The following is a 22,993-nucleotide window of genomic DNA, read 5'->3' as shown; positions in this document are numbered from 1 at the left end:
ATCTGTTATCTACAGCTAGGCACTCAGATACTATAGAATATGCTCAGACGATAAAGTCAGGATATACAGCTAAGCACACTTAAAAGCACTGTCACTAAACAAGGATACTCAAGCAGAGAAATAGATCACATCATGGAAAGGACCGCCCAGATACCCCAGGAAAACCTGCTTTGATACAGGAGGAAAAAACCCACTAACCACACACCCTTAGTTGTCACCTACCACTCCACACTGGAACCCATATAGGATATCAAACCATTACAACCCAGATTAGATGGGGACCCCATTCTGAAAGAAATCTTTCCCAACCCCCACTCTTCTGCCCTTCAAACAACCCCACAATCTCACCAAGAAGCAAGCTCCTAACAGACTAGGACACACCAACTCAAAGCAGCACCAGACCCTATCAGAACAGATGCAAAACCTGCAGACATATCTCCACTGTTTATGATGATCAATACCCTCCACAACACACCTTTCAAGATTCATGGATCCTATATATGCCTATCACAACATGTGGTATACCTCATCCAGTGCATCTAATGCCCCAACAACAACTATGTGGGTGAAACCAGACAATCACTATGCTCTTGAATGAACTCGCACAGAAATATGGTAAAAAACAAACACCCCATCAGCTGTGGGCAAACACTTTTCGCAAAATGATTACTCCATATCTGATCTCTCAGTCCTCTTTCACAAAGGAAACCTGCACAACTCCTTCAAAAGGCAAGCCGGGAACTCAAATTCATAACTCTGCTAAATACTAAAAACCAAAGTGGTTTTATGGCTCATTATAAATACACCTTATTGCCTGCTTACCTTTAAAGGCACACTTCATTTTAAGTGGTCTCTTACAGCAGTGGTTCTCCACCAGGGGTACATGTACCCTTGGGGATACACAGAAGTCTTCCAGGGGGGTACATCAACTCTTCTAGATATTTGCTTAGTTTTACAACAGACTACATAAAAAACACTGGATAAGTCAGTACAAACGAAAATTTCATACAATGACTTGTTTATAGTGCTCTAGATACTATACACTGAAATGTAAGTACAACATTTTTATTCCAAATGATTTTTATAATTATATGGTAAAAACGAGAAAATAGCAATTTTTCCATAATAGTGTGCTGTGACACTTTTGTACTTTGATGTCTGATTGTGTAGGCAAATAGTTTTAAAGTGAGGTGAAACCTGGGGTATGCAAGACAAATCAGACTCCTGAAAGGGGTACAGTAGTCTGGAAAGGTTTAGACCCGGTGTCTTACAGCATGTGTGAAACTCATATGCTTAACAATCTGTCCCAATTTGTATTTAGCTCAGAGGCTCTGGTTACCTTCGCTGGCCAGCCCTGAAAAAGAGCTCAGTGAAGCACCAGTGTTTGTCCCTTCCATCAACAGAAGTTGGCCCAATAAAAGATATCGCCTCACCTACCTTGTCTCTCTTATAAAACTACTCTGAATCATCAATTTACTATGAATAGAACCGAGTTGTATGGTGCATCTATACCATCCATAATTTGCAGTATCTAAAATAGCTGATCTATTTATCATGTAATCAATCTCTCTCTCTCATCTATTTATATCTAATCTCTGTCTCCTTCTCTTATCTGAACTCTGTCTAGATAGAGAGATTAGACAGAAGATAGGGTTTGATGAGATGTGAATACTTGTCTCATTAGGAATGGACTCAAAATCGCAAATTCATTTCAGACAGAGAACACAACACAGGCATCATTTACTACCTAGCTGGACTGGGTGAGAATATACTTGATTATCACAAGTGGAAGGCTCTGTAAATATGATTTACAGCTGTAGTTTTCAGGAGAAACCTTGGCGCACATTTAAAATTAAATCTGCTGGAACAATATACTGTAGTGGATGGGACCCCTGGGACTCAGGCGAGTTGGGTTCTATTCCCAGTTCAGCTGCTGATTTATTGTGTGACCTTGGGCTAGTCACTTCACCTTTATGTGCCTCAGTTTCCCCTCAGACCTGTTGTCTGTCTCATCTATTTACATTATAAGCTTTTAGCAGACTGTCTATGGGTTTGTACCACACCTAACCCAATGGGGCCCCAATCTTTGTTGGAGCGTGTAGGTGCTAGTATAAAGCAAACAGCATTGCCAACCCCAAGTACTCAAAAAACAGGAATCAGGCCTCAAAAATCATACCAGTTTAAAAACCATGAGATGGTTTTAAAATCCATTTTGGTTCCTTTTTATTTGTTTTCTGGTTTCTGACTTTTTGGTGTATACTACAATCCCATTTTCAAGCTTTTCTCCCCAACCCAGAGAACTAATACCTTACTTCTTTAACAAAAAGAAAGATGAAAAGAAATAGAAAACAGATTCTAATGTAATCACGTGGCTTCAGAAACTGGGGCTTTAAGGAAACAAGTATCATGAGAATGAAAGTGTGAGAGTGAGCAACACAGCTAATAAACAATAATAATCATGATAATGAAAACAAGCCAGAAAATCACGCATAGAGAGAAGGTCCACGCCTCAGGATTTTACCTGCAAATGGACAGCAATAAAATTCCGCACTTGGCTGGACCATCAGTACTATGTGGACAAAAGCACTAACAATGGTAGCTGTGTAATGTTCCACTGCCTGATGAAATGAATGTGAGAAATAGAACAGCCACTAGAGGCCACTGAGCTCCTTTTTATGTACAATCTCACAGGCAAGGTGAATATGATTAGTTCATGCGGCAGGACCTCACATGCATCGACAAACTACAGTGGGAAAGAGCACCTTGGACACGTCCCTCAATATCTGCCTGATATTTGCAATTATTTATTTGTATTCCCATGTTGCTCATGAAAATGAAGTATTAAACGTAATGGCTACTGCCTGGAACAGACAACGCAGAGATGCCAATGCACCTTGGTATTGACCCTCCTATTCCAGCCTAGGCTTCCCCATGCAGCTCTCCCAATGCACTTGGCTGGGGGTATGGCCATGAATAGTGGCAGTTTTTTGTGCCCAGTGATGGGGCCCAGAGATGTATGTTTGCCTAGCGTCCCGTGATGGGTTAATCCGGCCAATGTTATTTATCCGTCAGCAGAAAGGAGTTTGTACTGTACTTCTTGGGAGAATAATAGGGTTGCTACTGGGGCTCTTCTTGCTTTAGGCTTTACTTAAATTAAAAGAGTCAAAATATCACAACCTCTGACACCTCCATCTCTCCCCATAAATATATCCTAGATTCTGGGAGCTCCTCAATTTCTGATGCAGTTTTGAATCATTGTGTGCAGTGCCCCAGAAAAGCTACATGTACTACAGCCATTTTTTCATTTGTGGAATTAAGACACCTCCTGTGGAAAAGCTACCTCCTCCGGAGTCTAGGGTAGCAGCTAAATGAACAACTCAAGCACACAATGCTGCATTCTAGTGCAAGAAGAGAAAACATTAGCCACAAACAGCCCTTAGAATCATAGAATATCAGGGTTGGAAGGGACCTCAGGAGGTCATCTAGTCCAACCCCCTGCTCAAAGCAGGACCAATCCCCAATTTTTGCCCCAGATCCCAAATGGCCCCCTCAAGGATTGAACTCGCAACCTTGGGTTTAGCAGGCCAATGCTCAAACCACTGAGCTATCCCGCTCCCCCCCACTGAGCTATCCCTCCCCCCTTCATCTGAATCATATGAGACATCTCTAATATCCATGTAAGAAACTGCTGTGGCAATCGCTTTGTGCACAGTAAGTAAAAGTGAGGACTTTTCCTCTTACTAAAGGAAGATGTGAGGTAAAAAAATACCCTTTTACAAAGGATGTTGTACAGCTTTATACCCTCCAAATAAGAACTCTTCTGACTTTTTACCCCCAAATAGCAACACACTCACCCTGACATATAGGCAAGCTTTATTCTCACTTCATGGAGGAGAGAAGATGGATGAAGCTGTAGCGAGTGGCCTGAAACCATACAATCTGTAGCATATCTATTGAGTTGTTTTTCTTCCCACCCTGCTTGCTCATATCACTGAACAAAACTTCATCGTAGCTCGAAATATAACAAGAGTCCTATTTCTCTAAACCAGTGGCGTGCAACCTGCGACCCATCAGGATAATCCACTGGCGGGCCACCAGACAGTTTGTTTACATTTGCACAGCTGCCCTCAGGGACATGCTGACCACTGCTTCCCGCAGCTCCCATTGTCCTGGAATGGCAAACCGCAGCCACTGGGAACTGCAGGAAGCGGCCGTGCAAATGTAAACAAACTGTCTCGCGGCCCACCAGTGGATTACCCGGATGGGCCACAGCTTGCCCACCACTGCTCTAGACCCTTCATTCTAGCTAGAGCTTAAATTCAGCCAGAGCTGAGCACCGGTGAATATTTTCAAACCCCGCCCCGGAGTTTTTATAGCATACTGGGGCAAGGGACACGTGGCGGGCTCCAGGAAATACTCTATAAGCATTTAAGCCCTGATTCTAGCCGTTAGGCTGCACTCCAGTTCAGAGCCAGAAATCAGCCCAGCACTACTGACTAACAGTTCCCCTGTTCTAACCACAATTCTAATGAAGCCTGCGCACCTTCATTATGCTCTGATCTGTGAAAAAGTGACTTAGGGCCTCCATTTTCCTGCAAGGGCAGAGCCCTGCAGTACTTCTGGCCTTATAGCAGGCTGTGGGCTGAATTATAGTAGCCAGTGTGACAACTGCTTTACAAGCCTAATTTGTGATTCACTTCCACTATAAAATGCAGTTGTGAATGACCAAGAACATATCCCAGTCTGGGATGAGAACTTAAGGAGAATCCCACTTACTGCAGACAGAAACTAAGGCAGCAGAGTATTTGGTATGTTATTTCCCAGCCCTTCAAGCCACTGGGTTTAACACCTATCATTAGTGAAAAATGCCATGAGACATTCATAACTGCAATGTGTATGTTATTCAAAACAGCCAAAAGACTGTAATTCCAAGATCTTTTTAACCTTGGAATGAAGTAATTGCTGCCTTAATGGATTCAAAGACTGACTATCCTTGAGGGTGTATTCTGTGTGGCAATTTATCTTACTGCATACAGCACTGTCTTAAAGTGTAATTTTAAACATACCTGTTATCAGACGAAACACTGATTCCCGGTGATGACAGACCTTGACTGTCCAAGTCAGAAAACAGTCAAATAAAAACATAAGTGATCATACAACTTGGAAAATACAAAATCAGTGAGATAAGAGGGTCCTACAGGATAAAGTAGAATAGAAACAGCATTGTCTTTGCCTCCCAACTTGTGAAAAAAGAAAGTCATTGGGCACAAAAATCTAAATTGAAAAGCATACATACCATAGGTGCTAAGCATTGCACAAGTTTTTGTATAGGCTAAATACCTCCAAAAATAATCAATCCAGCTGTGATGCATGGAAGTGACTTCCCTTCTGCTAAAGTGCTCAAAATTAATTACCAGTATAGGATTTCTTCACTCATTGATCCCCTGGTAAATGTTAGCCTGGACATGGAGAGGCAAGTATCTAGATTAGCGTCTCAACACTAATCTCAATACCGGCTCAAAAATAAGTATTTCTGAAAAAATCTAAGATTTTAGATTCTTTGGGATAAAGACTAATTAACTAGATACAAATAGAACAGAGATTTGATTTTAATGTAAATAAATCTGGATGAATTAGGATGAAGCATCAATTAGGTTAGTGCTAGATAAGATTAAATTGAATAGGGAAGTTGAGCCTGTATGACTTTTCACTCTGGGGCTGGAGCTCCTCTGCTCCAATTCTGCTTCCCTAATACGAACCAGAAGCGATCTCCCTCTCCTAGCAGAAGGAAGGTTACATAGTCTCTGTATTTATTCAATACTCATCTCTCTATATTTCAGAGAGCAAGGAAATTGAGATTTGGAAAAGGGAAGCAGTACAGTATGAATCAATCCCTAGCAAAGCTGAGAGCCATTAGGAAATGGAACTTGCAACACAAGCTACCCATATGAATTCAGCCTCTCCTATTCACCAGACAGTTGCAAAGTTAGTATTGTAGAAAGAAACAGTAGTGGGATTTTAAGATAAATTAGTGTAAAGGCACAGTAATATCTTTACATAGGAGTCTATCGAAGAGGGAGATGCATTGGCAGTTAGAGAGATAGAGGTTATACAGCAAAGGTTTGACTACTAGAACTGGGTAAAATTGTTCAGCCAAAACTTTTTTCAGCTGACCAAAACATTTTGCAAATTCATGTCAAATTGTTTTGCTTGAGGGAAAAGAAAAAAAATTACAAAATATCAAAACATTGACATTTTAGAAACTGAATATTTTAGTTTTTAATTTGAAATTAAATTTTGTGTAGAAATTTACTTCAATTTTTATGTTAAAATTAAAGGTTAAAAAAAAGCTCAAATGAAAGGAGCCATTTCACTTTGGGTCAATCAAAACATTTCATTTGACCTGAAACAATTTTTCTTGCCGTAGCCACTCTGCTTTGGATTGCTTTTGACATTACACAATTTGCAATGGTTTGGGCACATTTCTTGACATAGGCATAGTGTGACTGACTCTTCCAATAAGACTATTTTGATGTTGCATCAGTGTGTAGAGCCCATATGCCAAAATTCTGAAAGCAGCAGACCCTTTCTCCCTCCATCACCTTTATCTGCAGGCTCACAGTTTATAGTGTCCTCTCCTTCCATTTCCTACTGATTAGTGTGGGGCGTCTGCCATCTGCTGACCATAAATATTGCCTGCGCTTTCAGATTTCTGCCTAGTGTGTTTGGAAACAGCTTTAAATGCACGATATGTCATCTTTGAGGTTTCAAGATTTTGGGTAAAATTAATCTTGGGAGTAACACCACTGATTTCCCGTACCACAGCAGGCTCTCTTTTTGGTGTTGGAGAATGGATTATTAACAGGATATTATTTTCCCTCTGAGAGACACTGCCAGGAGGGCTTTAGAGATATTAGTGCCAAACGAAGGAATCCTTCTGTCTTTCACATTACAGAAGAAATCACCACACATGCAGGTTAAAATAAAAAAAGCTGTACTTATTCAGGATTAATCAGTACACTTTGGGATAGATGGAAACTCCTACTCAATCACATTCAAAGGTTAGAGCTTTGTGTTGACTAGGCCTTCTGAGCCTCATTTGGTCTATGTGTGACCCTCTTAGAGGGAAGGGAATAATGATGTCGGTCAGTATTTCTGTGATGGTTCCCACATTTCTTCTAAGTGATCTTCCTTACTTCTGACTCCCTCTCCCTAGCAGCTGTACTATACCGTACCTTTTGTTCGCATCTCTTAAAATCTTATAATATTTCTGTTCAACAACATTGTAGGCCCAACATCATTTCCACTGAAACCAATGACACCAGCAATTGGCTAGTTGTGTTATTTATTAAACACGCTAAGAGAGCATGTCTGGCAGTTCCAGTGTTTGGGCCATTGCAAGAAGATTTCTAGTCAGCATTCTAAAGGGTGTGTCATGTTCATTGGACACTAAGTTGTGTTAAAGTGAAACTGAAACTAAACGCCTTGAGTTACACAACTCTTTACTGACAGAAAACTAATGAAACAAAACAAAAGCTAGAAACGGAAGAATATGAATAGAAGTTTCCTTGCTCAGAGCCTGTTGATTACAGGTTTAGATGTGTTACTCACATTCAGTGTGCATGCTGTTCCACAGACTTTCTCCCAGCACATGCTTACTTTTTTTTCCTTTTCGTAGCCATAAATCCATGCCATGCCACTTGGCTACTGATTCTGTAAACTGGCGTTTCAATGGGGTCTTTTCAAGTGGGGCTTGTCTGGAAAGCACTCTTCAACCTTTTTGTCTGCTGATGTAACATGCTTTTGTCACATGAAGGCCCTGACTTTCTGTCCTGAAGTCGATGGGAATTGTGTGTGTCTTGCAAACCAAGCTGGGCACTGAAGGCCCAAAAAGCCTCCAATTTTGGGGGTGGGAGTGGGCTAGAAATGTAAAAGAGAATCTCCCTTTTTGAAAAGTCGGTTAATGCTGAAAAGGCTCTTAATGAGTAAACATGTGGCAGTGGCGGAGGAGTGTCCAGGGACAAAGCAGCCCCATCTCCAGGGTTCCCCTCAAAAAGAGCCTACACCCTCATGCTCTATCCAGTGAGATCTGTAAGTGTAACCTTCAAAAATGAGCCCCTGAGACACCAGTTCTTCCCCTACTGAAGCCCAATCATGAGGTTAGGCCAAAACTAATAATTTTTATTTTAACCAACACAATGGTTCAAAAATTAGTTTTTATTCTTTAGAATAGTCCCTGACTATTAACTATTTGATTTTGGATCCAAATCAATTTTACTACAAACCTTAAGAATGAAGCATAAGCTCTAAAGCAGCTTGTAGCACAATAGCTTCTTCCATTAAAATATGCCAGTGTAACGATTTGGAAAGAAGGCCGTCTGTGTATGTGTATGCATATAAAATATAAACAAGAATAGTTTGACCTTTTCTCTATTGATGTAAACAGGGAGGGATATGTCTTAATGATTCCCTTAATCCTGCTGTACAATTAAATTATTGTTCAGAGTTGCAGAAGAATGACGACACACAAACAAGTAGACTGCCACAGTACATTTATTTTTTGTTTAGCAAATTACAGTGGCAAAGGGGACATTTCTTGGGGAAACTGATACTTAGCAGAGGCTAATATTCAGGAATTGTTTACTGATTTCCAGTAATTTTTTGTGGCACAGGGCAATACTGTTTAGCGTGCATTCAGATACTGTAGTGAGAAGAGCATAACACAGATTAGCTAAAAATAGCCTGTGGGACATAGAGCTACAGAACTAAACTGAAGCCTTATCCAGCAAATATTCACTAACTGAGTCATCCTCGCCTATGCAATAGTCTCATTTACTTATGCAAATACTCTTATTAAAGTCATCCAAGTCAAGGTTTGCAGGGTCAGGTCCTTGCCACTGTCTTTCTAGCCAGTGAAGACGCAAAGCAGCATAAGCAGGGAAACAAAGACAACCTATAACTCGTATGTAATGTGCCTAATTTTGGCCAAGTTGAATATTTGCTATTACCTCTGCTCTTTAAAAGACAGAATGTTACTAACAGCAGCCTGATGCTTAAGATGCTACATGGGGAGCCACAGGGGAGAGAAGAGTAAAGGACAAGAATTCCTTCTGAAATCAAAAGATGGATGATATTCTGCATTGGGCTGCCTGAGGTAGACTGTCACCAGAAGTTCACTGTAAGAGAAAATGGGACTACATGTGATCAGCCGGTTGGAAACTGGACCACCAGCTTCAGGTTTTTTAGTTTTGCTGTTCATCAGCAACATCTGCATTTTGCCATTCTTTGCTGGTTGAACTGAAAGAAGTTTGGGGCTATGACTGAACAATTTGGTATTCTCCTGCCAGGTGCTGAGTCATCACTCTAAGTTTCTGTAACATCCATTAGTGTCCCTACACGGCCATTTGAAAAAACCCAATGTTCCAAAGCTGGTCACAGGAAAAAAAAGTATATTCAGAAATCTAATAGCTGTCAATCTCTATATAAGAAAAGAGGGAAAATAAGTACAAGGCTCTGCAATTTCTTTACAAGATGTATCAAAATATTTAATTTTATACATCTACAAGAAAATTCAGATTCAGTCATCACGGTTTGCAAGTACATTTCTGTAAATCCAATCCTGCTGCTTATGTATATAAAGCTTTGCAGTTAAGGATCAGCTGGCCTCAGGTCATAAGGATTATGCTCTAAGTAGCTAAGTCAGCAAGGCCAGTGTGGTTCTCTCACTCGCTCTTCTCATGCTAAAATATTCAGCTCGACGATGTTCAGTACTTCCATTGTGCAATAATGTAGAGATCTTGCAGCGTATTGGAAAAAATGCTAACAAGATGCCAGGGCAACTGAGTGAATAGTTCAAAGTTCCTCAGTGTATACTCTCCAAGCTCCTGAAAAGGAAGACAAATACTGAGTGACAAGTTGTCCTGTTGGAATTTAGACTACAAGCAGAAACAAGATAAGGAGATGGAAAAAGATCAGATGGTATTAAGTTGAGCAGTCATATCTCTATGTGGTCTGCTGCTAGTCCAGGGAGCTAGTAATCCTGTAGCAGAAAGGGGTAAATTAGTCTGCAGAGCAACCAAACAATTTTATGAAAAGGAAAAGGACCCAGACTTCAGTGCATTCAGGGCCTGCAAAACTCAGATTTTTACCTCTCCCTCTGTGGGAGAACAACAAAGAACACACCTAGAGTGATGATGGGGCTGGGCTGTATCAAAAAGGGGATGATAACTTTTAAAGACTTTCCTGACCTGAGGTGGTGATGGAAGAAAGAAATAAAACAATCGCCAGACTCCAGTGGAAAAGATATATTTTTGCTATGGGAAAATCTCCATTATCTCCATTGTTTTCATGGAATTCATAACATACTGTACCTATTGAATACAAAGGCAATGGAAATGTGTGGATGGCTGCAGCTGGGTTTTACTGGATTAATATGTAACACAGATTTCAGTCTTGAAAGACAAAAGTGTTGTGCCTGTTATTTGCCAGTCAAAAACATTGCTTCTTTCCACATATGGAAAAAAGCCAGGAACATCCTTTACACTGGGGTTTAGTGCAAGCATTCTTAAACCTCTGCATTCACTTTTTGCAAAGCAAAATGGGTGTGTGGGGGGGGGGGAGATAAACATGGATATCTGCTGCCTGAAATGGATGCTGGATGTAAGATTAACTTACTCAGTGCATTTCACATGATTATTACTGTCTGCTGTGCTCTTTCACAGTCATGCATTGCAAACTGTTCCTGTGAAATGTGAGTTCATGGGCCAGTCACTTGATAAAAACAACTGAGATGAAGAAATTCTTCCCACAGGGTGGATACATAAGAGTTTAATATGCTTGCATATCTGCAACACAGTGAAATTGGCCAGGAGGAGCTCAAAGATTCAGACATAAGATTCAGACATGTCTACACTGTAATTAGACACCCACAGCTGGCCTGTGCCAGCTGACTCTGGCTCAGACTTAGGAGCTGTTTAATTGTGATGTAGACCCTCCTACCTCACAGGGTCCTAAAGCACGAGCTGCAGAAATACAACGGGAGGAGAATGGAGGTGAGACTACAGAGAACAAGGAAGGAATCTTTGCTTTGCCAAACTGCAAGAATATAGAAGTGTGCATAGCTGTACTTCCTCTTGTTACTGAAAGGGGAAAGTCTCTAAATGATACTCACTGATGCTCATTTTATAATTTGTATCGTCTGCTTCTGCAGATGCCCCTGGACAGCAAAAGAAAACTATTGACTTCTTTGTGCCAGTAACTGTAGTAGGGGAAGGGGGGGTGAATGTTGTATAACTTTATACACTTGTTCCATCTGCTAGTAGAGAGGTAGGCTGGTTACAACTGTGTAAAGTACAGTACTTTTAATTAGAATGTGTTTTTGTAACTAATAATTTCAATACTTTATAGAGCAGCTCTACCTTGTGTGCAAACTCCTGCCATTCAGTGCTCTACTCTGGGGTTCATGATGTAATTGTGAACAGAATAATATAGTGTTTAATTATGTACAAGTAGCCTGTTCAGTTGCATCTGAAAGTTTAATAAAGTATGAAACTGGATAAAATTGACATCACATGTCATTTGATGTCTTTGTCAATGTGGGCATAGTGATCATTTAGATACAGGGGGTATGTTGCCCAAACAGACCCAGATAACTCATCTCCTTTACTGCTCAGAACTCAGCTCTCTTCCTTGGTCTTTTCCCTTGCTCTAATCCAGAGGCTCTCAAACTGTGGTCCATGGACCACCAGAGGTCCATGAGCTCCGTGGATAGTTCCCTCTAAGGTGGGCACCTGGGTGGCCGCACACGAGAGAATGAAGGGCCATCCACCTAATTCGTGGAGCCGCACAGGCATGGCTCCATTAATTAGGTGCCTGGGCCCTGAAGAAGATGCACATTTGAGGTGGTGGCTATGAGGGGGAAATTTGGGATGTGCAGGGCTGCAGCAGCCAGAGAAAGAGGCAAGTTTCCCCAGCCTCAGCTCTGTAGCAGCTGGGGAAAGACCCCCCCCCCCCCGTCCTTCCCAGCCTCAGCTCTGTAGCAGGGGAAAGACCTCCCCACTCCTTCCCAGCCTCAGCTCGGGGGCTGCTGCAGTGGGGGAAGAGAGGGCACATCCATCACATTAGAAAGGTAAGACTACTGATATGAAAATATGCGTTGTGTGCTTTTATTTGTAGAACAAAAAATGATTAACGTTTTGTTTATATAGCGCTTTTATCCAAAGCGCTTTACAATAGTTAGCTAACGGTACAAACAAAATTTGGAAAGATCATTAAGTGGTCCGCCAAGACCCTCAGCAATTTTCAAGTGGTCTGTGGAAAAAAAAAGTTTTAGAACCACTGCTCTAATCACTGTACCACAGCCAGAATGCTGACAGCCCCTGCTTTGTGTTGTTGACCAAGAACCTAAGCTTAGACAATCCTTCTGTCATGGGGTCTGCACACCTCCAGTGTGCCTTCTCCTGGTTGCTCTGGAGATTAGCTGATTCTAGGTCAGACACTTCTTTTCCGCCTCTCGCCATCTGCCCTGTTTCCTCTTTCTGGCTCTGAGCAAGGCAAGCTCTTTTGTGTTCATGGCTTAGTCCTCCGGCCAAGTTACGTGTCCTTCCCTTCCAGGGTATCAGAGCGTCTTCTTACAAATGGACTCAGGCAGTCTTCTTATTCACTACCAAGCTAGTACCACTTCCCCACTGGCTAGTAAGGGAACCTTGGCCTACCCTCTACCCAGGGACCCTCTAAATCAGCAGCTAAGGTCTTTTGCATTCTGGACCTTAGCTGCCTTACTGAGCAGCAAGCTCCCCCGCTTCTCTGGGTTTGCCAGCCCCAAAGCTCTCTCCTCCAAGGGGCTACTTTGGCCCAAGAACCCTCAATCAGACATCCCTTCTCCTAGCAAGTAACAACAGACTACTTCCCTGCAGCCAACTTCCTGTCTTTATAAACTCAGCCCAGCTGTTCCTCCTCATCTGGGCTCCCTCATTATTCAGCCAGGTGATTACTTAAGCTACCCGATTCCCCTCAGCTGTGACCTGTCTGCTTAATTAGCCCCCTTCTTAGCCTACATTAATTTCTTCAGGGCTAGTGTGGGGGTGAACAGCTCATCACACCTCACCCTCCATGGGCCAGCTCACCTCAATAACTCCAGAACAGACCAATACTGATTTAGCTTTAAAAAATAGGGAAGAGAGTCAGAGAATCAATGGAAATAAAATTAAAACACAGAGTTTAATATCTAACATTAAAACAAACATCACAGGGTAGGCAGTAAGGCTCTTGAAATACAGATTAAGTAAAAATCAAAAACTCTTTCATCCTGAGGTTAGCAATGTCCCTATTTCATTCTCAGGACTGAATCTGCTTGGTCCCACTCAGTAGAATATCTCATGACTTCCCTAGTATCCATAGCAATGGACCCCAGGGTGACTCATATGGCCAGTTTACGGGCCAGTTTGGGTATGTCTACACTGTAATAAAACGCTCGCGGCAGGCCGGTGTCAGCTGACTCAGGTTCACGGGGCTCAGACTGCAGGGCTATACATTTGCCGTGTAGATGGTTGTGCTGGAGCCTGGACTCTGGGACCCTGTTACCCGGGGTTCTTTCAACCCAAAGCTCTTGGTAACTTTTACTCTGTGCGAGGTGGTGTCAGGAAATAAATCAGGGGAGACATGGACATCCGACCGATAGATGGCTGGCACAAACAGGACAACACAAGAGTGCTTTCACTTAAAGCTAAACTTTACTTACTCTCAAGCACTTATATACATGTCCCCAACAGGTTAGTAAAACACCACCAACCCTTGATAATTACCAAAGCTGAGTGTGGCTCTCGAGTGGCACAGCGGCAGGCTTCCGGTGGCCAAATCTTCCGTCTGCCGGTGGGGACTGCAAGATGTATCAAGAGGGAGAGTCCAAAAAGAGTCCAACTACCTCAAACTTTTCCCCCTTATTTATATTTTAGTAATAGAATGACATGTCCCTTAAAGAAAACTTGTTAAGTAAGCAGTTTCAATAGTCAAGCAAGAGGTTCTTTCTGATTATTGGTTAACCAGATGTGGGTTTTTCCAGAGTTTGCGGCTTTGAGGCCCCCAGTAGACATTCCTGGGGCACATCCTGCTCTTCTAAAATGCATGTATCAGCCACTTCAACACAATTCTTATCAGGAAGGACGCGGAGTCAAGCTGCCCTCTCCGTGGCACCCAAAGATCCCCGTCCCCTCCTGCCTTAAGCTAAGCCTGCTGACTTGGCCAATTTACAGCCTGCCGACTTGGCTGCTTTTAGCAATAAGCCATAGTGGTTTCAGGCACTTTACTGGTTTGCCAAAGTCTCCCCGTACAACCCCACAAGGAGAGAGGGTTCCCAAGCCCAAATGTCTACACTACAGTATCACACCCCTGCAGCCTGAGCACTGTGAGCCTGAGTCAGCTGACACAGGACATCCATGGGTGTTTTATTGCAGTGCAGACATATCCTTTGTGGTTGATTTAAGCATTTTCAAAACCCCTGAGGGTTATTAAGCCTCCTCTCTGTGCTTTTTCTGCTTCCCTCAAAACTGTTATAGTTAGCTATCAGTTTAATGACTTCCAATCAAACTTTCAGGCTTTTGTACTGTTCACTCAGATTACCTGATCACACAGTGCTAATGACTCCTTTCCTGGCCATAAAGCACTCTATGATCCCTCCAGGAAACCCAGACCATTGTACCACCAAATTCTACCATCCAGATAGGCTGAATTTGGATCTAAGGCACTAGGCCTACATGAATGAAGAATTTGGCACATGGATTCTCAATATTCCAAACTACGGCTATAATTATATAGTCATATCAGTGTGGGTGAATTTTTACCCCTGCATGGAGCCCTATGGCTTTCATCCATTGCACTTGCAAAGGTCCACTTGCAGGATCAGAGCTAATGACGCTCATAGCAGCTATTGTTCAAGCAAATGCCATTATGAAAATCTAAGGCCAAGGGATTTAATTTATTGTTTTAGTATTTTAAGTTAATGTTGTGTGTTAATTTAACAGCCAGGGAAGGTGCCCATCTGACAGTAACAGTTAGTGAGGTCCTCTGCTTAAACACAGAAAGGGATTAGTATACACAGCCACAGTGGATGCTTTTCTAGCTTCCTCCATTGGTGACTCAACCGTCGTTGGAAGAACTACCTCTGAGGCTTAGACCGTAAGTCAGTCTCCATTTCTAGTCAGAAGCTGCTTGCTCATTCTTTGCGTGCTAACAGCATGGCTCAAACAGAACAAAAAAGGAAAGAGCACATAATGAAATAAGTTTAGCAGCAGCACTTGCACTGGATACAATCTGTGAAAACTTCTCAGTCACAGCATCCAAGCAAACTTGATACCAAATACTAAACTGAAATGAGGACAACATTTTAAACTGATAAATTTATATATAGAAATCAGGAGAACACAAGCATATGAATATTACTAACATTAGGAAAATCTGAAGGAAAACACTTGTATACTGTAACAGGGCTAATAAAACATTTGTTCTGTAAGATGGATGGAGTACTTGTAGAATATGCCCTCAAAATATGATGGATAGATAGCTAATCATACTAAAAAGGTTTCTTATATAGTTCAGCCTGGATGGTACATAAGTAATTTGAGACAATTTGGTATAAATATGAGGATTAGTTTGGTAAAACTGAATACATTCTGGAGTACTATATTGACTGGATCATGACTTCAGAGGAGGCTGGAAAGAGTGATGCATTAAAACATTTTATTTTAGGTAAAAACTTCATATTGCATGCAGTTTTCTTTTTTTTAGCTCCGTGCAATAATCTTTGCAAGGCACATAGTACTCTCACTCTGAGCATGATCAAAGGCAACCAACAGATCAATAAACTAAACAAGACTGGAATATACACTCCATTCTCTCTTAGCTGTATTCTCCTTTAACAGGGAGAGGATCAGTCGGTTCTGCTCTTTACAAGAGAAAAAATCCCACCCCCCCCTCCCATGAGATGGATATTTGAGATGTTTAAGATATTTAGCCCCTAAAATTTTGTGGCAACCCAATCTCTATTTTTGCATCTGCAAATCTGCATCTGCATTCTGTGGGCACAAGTGATAGGATTTAGGAGGGAGATTGTCAAAGGTACAGAGGGGAGTACAACCTCCTGTTGACTTTCACTTGGCATTTGACACTTACCTCCACTTTGTGCCTTTGAATATCTCCCCTTAACCATCTATTTTATTCTACATATTCAAATGCAGGGACAAAAATGGAGGCCATTTTTAAAAGCATGACCTTATATAGTTATTTTAGCATTACTAATACTGGGCTAGATTGTGCCATTTAGGCACAACCCATATTATGGACTAATGCAAAAACTCAGAACCCCTCAGAACATGGAGAACAATGACATTCTACCCCATGTGTAGCTTCTGCTGTATGCCTTTGTAGGGTGCAGCTACCCCCCACCCTGTTGGTTGGCTCTGCTGTGCAGTGAGGAGGGAGGTGAAACTACGGCTCCACCTCCTCTCAGCTTTATTCGGGGCACACTGAACCCACAAGATAAGCTGGAGGAGACTCTGCCACCCCACAGTACTGGAGTGTAATTCTGCCCAACCTTCACAGATAGTGCAAGGGCAGAGGCTCTTTTTGCCCACTTTACCCTGCACACTTGTATCCATGCTAGGCAGAATCTGGTCCTTTGTGATTGTTGTGAATCTCAGTAAATGTGCTTTACAAAAACGGAACCCTGCTATTGTGGATTGTATTTAAATGGTCAAGATACCTTATTGTTCTTGTTGCATATATACAGTGCATTGGTTCTCTGTTGTATCAAGGTACTGTAACATATCTGAAGAATTTAGATTAGACTACAAAATTTAGAATTTAGATTAAAAAAATATGCACAACCCTTTAGATTAGGTGCTGATCACAGAAATAGTTTGCTGTAGTGTTAATTATTTAGTAGTAGATTGGAGATCTTCATTCCTTCCGGATTCCAGTAATTGGATGGTAATGAGAGACCTTGTTTGCTAGACTGGAGGTAGCCTGACTCTTGTGCACAAGATAGTATTTGATCTGACAAGGTCAGATTGACATTTGAAATAATTTTTCAGATGAAAGATCTGGAAGTAATGAAGACAGGTGCATTTCTCCAAAGCAGATTGAGGTTACCAAGAATTTTAGCCTTGAAAAAGATACCAAAAGACATTTTACTGCTTTAAAATTCCAATTTTTGTATAAATGAAAAATGGTTTCATACTCTGTTTCTGACTCCAGGAAAATCTGGCCCCACTGAAGTCAAGAGCAAAACTCTCATTAACTTCAGTGGAACCAGGAATTAACCCTGATGTTTTCTTTACTGGTTTATTTTTGAATTACTTAAACCACAAACTTTAATATTGGAAGGTCACCTAGCTTTTTAATACTGAAATATTAGTTTAATCTGAATAGATATGTTTATCAGTCCTGCTTGATAAAACCTATAGGAAAAAAAATTGGTTTCTGGAATTAGCTCCTAGTTTTAATGTTTACAACCGTTTATTAATGTAATTGTATTACTTATTAGTCAATTTTTGGTGTCCAGCAATAAACATTTTACAAAAGAACTCCTCATCTACTGTGTTTTTACCTTCTATACATAAACAGCAAATACTAGGGGGGAAAAACCAAAAGTATGTTGTATCATGAGTAATATGTATTAGAATGTACAACTTTTCCGGTCCTCACCATTTCCTCCTGCAATTAGACCCTTGGAATTTCCAATGTAATAACAGAACAGTGAGTTCTATTTTAACTTTTTCAAACTTCTGTGACTACAAGTTATCCATCAATTTCACCAAAGTGATACCATCTTCCCATTAGCACTATTTCATAATGGTGGTCCACATTTTTCTGACTGCTACTTTGAATAATAAGAATACTTGGTCATTTAAAATGTTTTACCCAATTATGGGACATGATGAATACTGTATATGACAAGGACAAGGATAGTAGAAAATGGAAACTAGATCCCATTATTTTAGGGGGTTTTATCAATGTTACTAGACTAATACATCCAAAGTCTACTCGAGAACATTCAATAAATAAATAAACCTAGCTCTTATATGGCACTTTTCATCAGCTGCTTTAAAAAACAGTGTTACTAAGGGAATGCAATATAAGGACAAACACTCGAATTCAAAGTTTTTTCAAAAACTTTTACCTCTGTCCTCAGTTATATTAGGGACACTACTGCAATGCTGCCCTAAAGCTGGTGTAGACGACTATGGGAAAATCACCTCATCACAGAGGAATCCTTTGATTCATACAGCAGGCTCCACAGAGCTCCTACATCATATTCTAGCACAGGCATGGGAAGTAGGAGTGCAGGGGATACTGCAACATCCCCAGGTTTTGTGTGGGGTCCCGGCTGCTGGCCCTGTGCCTGGCTGCTGCCCAGGATACCAGCTGCCAGTCCTGCACCCTGGGTCCTGGCTGCTGGCCCTGAGGCCGGGGTCCCGACTGCTGGCTCCGGGACTTGGCTGCCAGCTCTGTGCCTGGGACTCAGCTCCCAGCCTGCATGTGGGGTCCTGGCTGTCGGCCCCACAGCCGGGGCTCCGCTTCTGACCCCACACCCAGGGCTCCGCTCCTGGCCCTGGCCCAGGGTTCTGCACCCGCCCCCAGCTGTGGCCCCAGCCTGGGCCCCCTTACCCCGTCCGTGTCCCCCCCTCCCGAAGCCATGGCCCTGCTCCTGGACTCAGCTTTAGGGGACACTGAGGGATGTGGACGGGGTAAGGGAGTTGCAGCTCAGCAGCCCCACTCTAAAACTGTTCCAGCACCACTGTATTCCAGGGACAGCATGTGGAAAGCAGATGATGGAGGGAGGGCATGTCTGGTGCATTCTTATACCACAACCATCCTCAGCTGCTATCAGAAGTGAAAGGTTTCAGAGTAACAGCCGTGTTAGTCTGTGTTTGCAAAAAGAAAAGGAGTACTTGTGGCACCTTAGAGACTAACCAATTTATTTGAGCATAAGCTTTTGTGATAGCTCACGAAAGCTTATGCTCAAATAAATTGGTTAGTCTCTAAGGTGCCACAAGTACTCCTTTTCTTTTTATCAGAAGTGAAAGTAAGCCAGTACAGTCCGATGGGGCATACCGGCAAGAGCCGGTACGCCGTGCCGGACCGGCTTCCCCAGGCTGGCGACTTAAAGGGCCTGGGGCTCCCTGCAGCATCCAGAGCCCCGGGCCTTTTAAATCACTTCCCGAGCCCCGCTGCTGGACCCCTGGGGTAGCGGCGGCAGCGCTCCAGCAGTGATTTAAAGGGCCCAGGGCTCCCCGCAGCGACCGGAGCCCCGGGCCCTTTAAAGCGCCGCCCGAGCCCTGCTGCTGGAGCCCCGGGGTAGTGGCGGCAGGGCTCCGGGAGTGATTTAAAGGGCTAGGGGCTCCTGGCCACTGCTACCGCAGTGGAGCCCCAGGCCCTTTAAATCGCCGCCTGAGCCCCAGGGTAACGGTGGCAGCCGGGAGTCCCTAGGACTCCGTCAGCAATTTAAAGGGCCCAGAGCTCCGCTGTGGTTGCGGCGGCCAGAGCCCCGGGCCTTTTAAATCGCCCCTGAGCCCCGAGGCTCCCAGCCGCCTCTGCAGCTGGTAGCTCCGGGGGTGATTTAAAGGGCCTGGGGCGCTGGTTGAGGCCACGCCCCCTGCTCAGGACTCCAGTATACCGGTAAGTCCTTTAAGTTACTTTCACCCCGGCTGCTATACTCACCCCCAACCTCAGCTGGCAGCCTGTATAATTTCAATGAGCCCTCAGGGTTAACATTAATTTTAGGGTTAACTATATTAATATTTTTATTACTTTCTACTCCGTCTTCCTAAAAAAACTGACATAGATAATCAAAAAGTTGCTTCCGTCTGATGGACTGTTGATTTTGCAGCGTGCCTTGCATTGGTTGAGTGCAATCCACCACTCTCAGGTGTCTGCATTTTGATGGTGCTGTATGTAACTATGACACAACCTGGCAGCTCTTATTTATGAAAAACATAAACTGAACTCAACAGAAGTACAGATTGCTCGGTCAGGCCCATAAACTGAAATGTGGTAAAGGACAGGGTGTGAAAAATGGAGGGAGCCATGATTATTGTGGGCATGTCAATGTTTGAGGCCTCACCCCAAGCAGTCACAAATCAACAATCACACTCCCAAAAATCATACAGTTGGATTAAAACACATGGAGATCTAAGAAATAATGCACATGGACATCTTCCATTTAGCTTCTGTGTAACTATGAACTGATTTTACAGACCCAACCTTCCACCCGCCCACACCATCCTCACCCCCAAAGGTCCTCCCCAATCCACCCATAACCGTATCCCCTTCCAGTTCTCACAGCCTCCTTCTCCGACCCTGCCCAGTTCTGCTCCCCGCCACCGAACCTCCCTCGCTTCTCCAGCCCCTTCCCTCTGTGCCCCACCCACTCACTGACCCCTCTCCCAGCCCTTCCCCTGTGTCCTGCCCTCACACTGAGCCCTGGCCAGCCCCAACCCTTTGTGCCCCACCCACTCACTGAGCCCTCCCCAGCCCCTCCCCTCTGTGCCCCGCCCACTCACTGACTCCTCCCCATCCCCCATGTGCCCCGCCCACTCACGGAGCCCTCTCCAGCCCCTCCCCCTGTGCCCCACCCACTCACTGAGCCCTCCCCCAACCTCTCTGTGCCCTGTCCACTCACCGCTGCTCTCCGATTTGCGCATGCGCACGCAGGCGACTGCTTGGTGAGGGAGGGGCGGTTTCGCGACGGGAAAAGGGACGGCGAGAGTCAGCTGATAGGGTCTCGTGATAGTGTGGGAGCTGACTGTGCTTGCGCATAGAAGGCGTTTCGCTGCCGGAGTGAAAATGGCGGCCTCCAGCGCGAGACTCTGAGGGGTTCAGAGAAACGGGGCGCAGCACCGGCAACCTAGGCGCTGCGCTCGGCGACAGCAGCAGCTTCCGGGTCTGCCCGCCGCCGTTATCTTCAGTGCTGGTTGCGGCCGGGCGGCAGCCAGGCTGGGGGAGTCCGGGCAGCGCAGCTCTTCGGCCAGGTAAATCCCTCGGGTCTCAGCGCCTGCGTGGAGCAGCGGGATCCCGGGGTGTCCGGCCCGCGCCTGGCTCGCTCGGAGCGTGTGTGGGTCAATGCTCCGTGCGCTGCCGGCAGCTCGGGAACGGCCAGGGAGGCTGTGACACCCCCCACCGACCCCGGGCACCGACTCCCTCCTGTCACACACACTCACCGGGTATCCACTCCTCCCTGCCCCGGGGGAGGCTGTCATACCCCCGCTCCAGCGGGGTATGACATACCTCTCTCCTCCTGCCCCATTTGGAGGGGGGTGGCATAGAGGAGGCTCATACACACCTCCTGCATCACCTGGAGGAGGATGGCACTGGGGAGCCTGTCATACACCTAGCAAAATCCTCTTTCTTCCTCCTCCTCTTCTCTCCCCCCCCCCCCCCCGAAAGAGGCTGTGACGCTTGCCAAAAACTCCTCCCCAACTTACCGTCTCCCCTGATGCCTGGAAAAAGGAAACACACACAGCAAAATCTGCGCCTCCTTGTGTTGGCTGAATCAGTTTCCTCCCCGAGGAGAGGAGTTAGTGGATGCTTGGCAAAATCTGCATCATCTTCTTCAGGGGAGACTAATAACCACTCTTAATGTTTATTTTTACCATTTATCTCTTTCCCTCTCCCACCACTGCAAGATCAAAATCTTTGGACACCATGGTGCACTCTAGAAATAACTTGAGGGTGGGTCACTTATTGGTGTGGGGGGTCTCTGTCCTTAACGGGAAACTGGACTTCAGGCTTCAGCAGTAGCTCTGAAAAGAACAGACTAGAGGAATGTAATTTAGTTCATATGATCTACCCAGAAATGTGCGTTCTCCCTTCAATCCTGATGCGGTTGCATCTGTTCCTACATCAAATGTTCCAGGTCATCTGCCTTTAAATGTGACTTAAGTTTGTTCAGCTTTTCCACTGTGAACTGTAGATGGAGGGGGAGAATTTGCTCTTGGTCTTAGGAACTGTTGCGCTCAATTTCAGGGAAAAAATTCGTCTAGGGGATGTGAAATGATGGGAATTGAGACTAAATAAAATCTCCATACACAACTAAATTCTCCATCATTTGAGGGAACTACAAATACTGCTTGAAGATTAATCTGAAAGACATCTCCTTTGTGCCCCTCCCCTCTTCTTTGCACATGAATTAGACTTTTGTCAGCAAGTCTGAGAAGATAAAATTGCGTAAATGTTTCTCTTCTTGGTGTTAATGATTATTTCAGGAAGTCTGTTTTCCTGTTTCCCTTCTTCAGTCTTGTAAATGTTGAGTCTCTGCTTCAGTTTATTTTTAGGAAAGATTTAAGTTTTGGGAATAAATTATTTGTTTTGGTTTGTGGTGGTGGTATCTGTGTTCAGTGTGAAGTGTAGGGGGTGGGGAGCATGAGTGATTCTGGTTTCACCCATGAATTTCAAATTGAGGGGATGTGAGGAGCTATTGCTCTCGCTATCTGTTTAACCACTACTTCATTTAGTAGCAGCATTTTGCCAGTGCTCATTTCTAAAAATAATTTTAAAAAGTATACTGGGTTTTAGCCCAGGTGAGTTCATTAACTTGAAGCTTGGTCTAATCTGTGTTTGCTGTAGGGGGCCAAATGCTAAACCACAACATCAGTAATACATTTGGGTGAACACTGAAACTTCTTTGATAAATCATGTTCAACAACTTGCTGCAAATGGAAAGATAATGCCTAAAGATTCATAAACTAAACTCTTTCCCCACATAACCTATGAACATTTTTCCAAATTATTTTGTTTCTTCGCTGCTGCTGCTGCTCATTCTCCTTACAGTCTCCATAAAGCAGCTTAGTTTTAAAAACCAATAAATCAAGTATGTATGTTTGACTGGTCCCTCTGAATGGTCTAGGGTTATACTTTCCATGTACTTACTTCATGATTCAATCCCTGAGACAAGTATCTTCAGAATGTTTAAACTCTTGGCATTTCAGGAACAGTTCTTCTT

The 22,993-nt window shown here is 43.6% G+C and overlaps 1 protein-coding gene and 1 long non-coding RNA gene across 6 annotated transcripts in view; one reads left to right on the top strand and one right to left on the bottom strand.

Annotated features, from left to right (window-relative positions):
• Positions 1-9,739: 9,739 nt before the first annotated feature.
• LOC141982952 (uncharacterized) lies at positions 9,740-21,333 on the bottom strand. The gene is made up of 3 exons (XR_012638253.1): positions 20,675-21,333; positions 13,803-13,876; positions 9,740-9,884 (listed from the first exon to the last, which is right to left on the bottom strand). It is a non-coding gene; the product is annotated as an uncharacterized LOC141982952 (long non-coding RNA).
• The window catches only part of DNAJC13 (DnaJ heat shock protein family (Hsp40) member C13), a 101,080-nt gene continuing 98,839 nt past the window's right edge, over positions 20,753-22,993 (top strand). For all 5 annotated transcript variants that reach the window (XR_012638252.1, XM_074945552.1, XM_074945551.1 and 2 more), the window contains exon 1: positions 20,753-21,023. The gene's annotated coding sequence lies outside the window, so the exon portion shown is untranslated. The remainder of the gene's footprint in view (positions 21,024-22,993) is intronic.

Source organism: Natator depressus, chromosome 2 (assembly GCF_965152275.1).
Source record: "Natator depressus isolate rNatDep1 chromosome 2, rNatDep2.hap1, whole genome shotgun sequence".
NCBI lineage: Eukaryota > Metazoa > Chordata > Testudines > Cheloniidae > Natator > Natator depressus.
The sequence above is the reverse complement of the archived record's forward strand: the minus strand, read 5'-3'. Positions and strand labels throughout refer to the sequence as shown.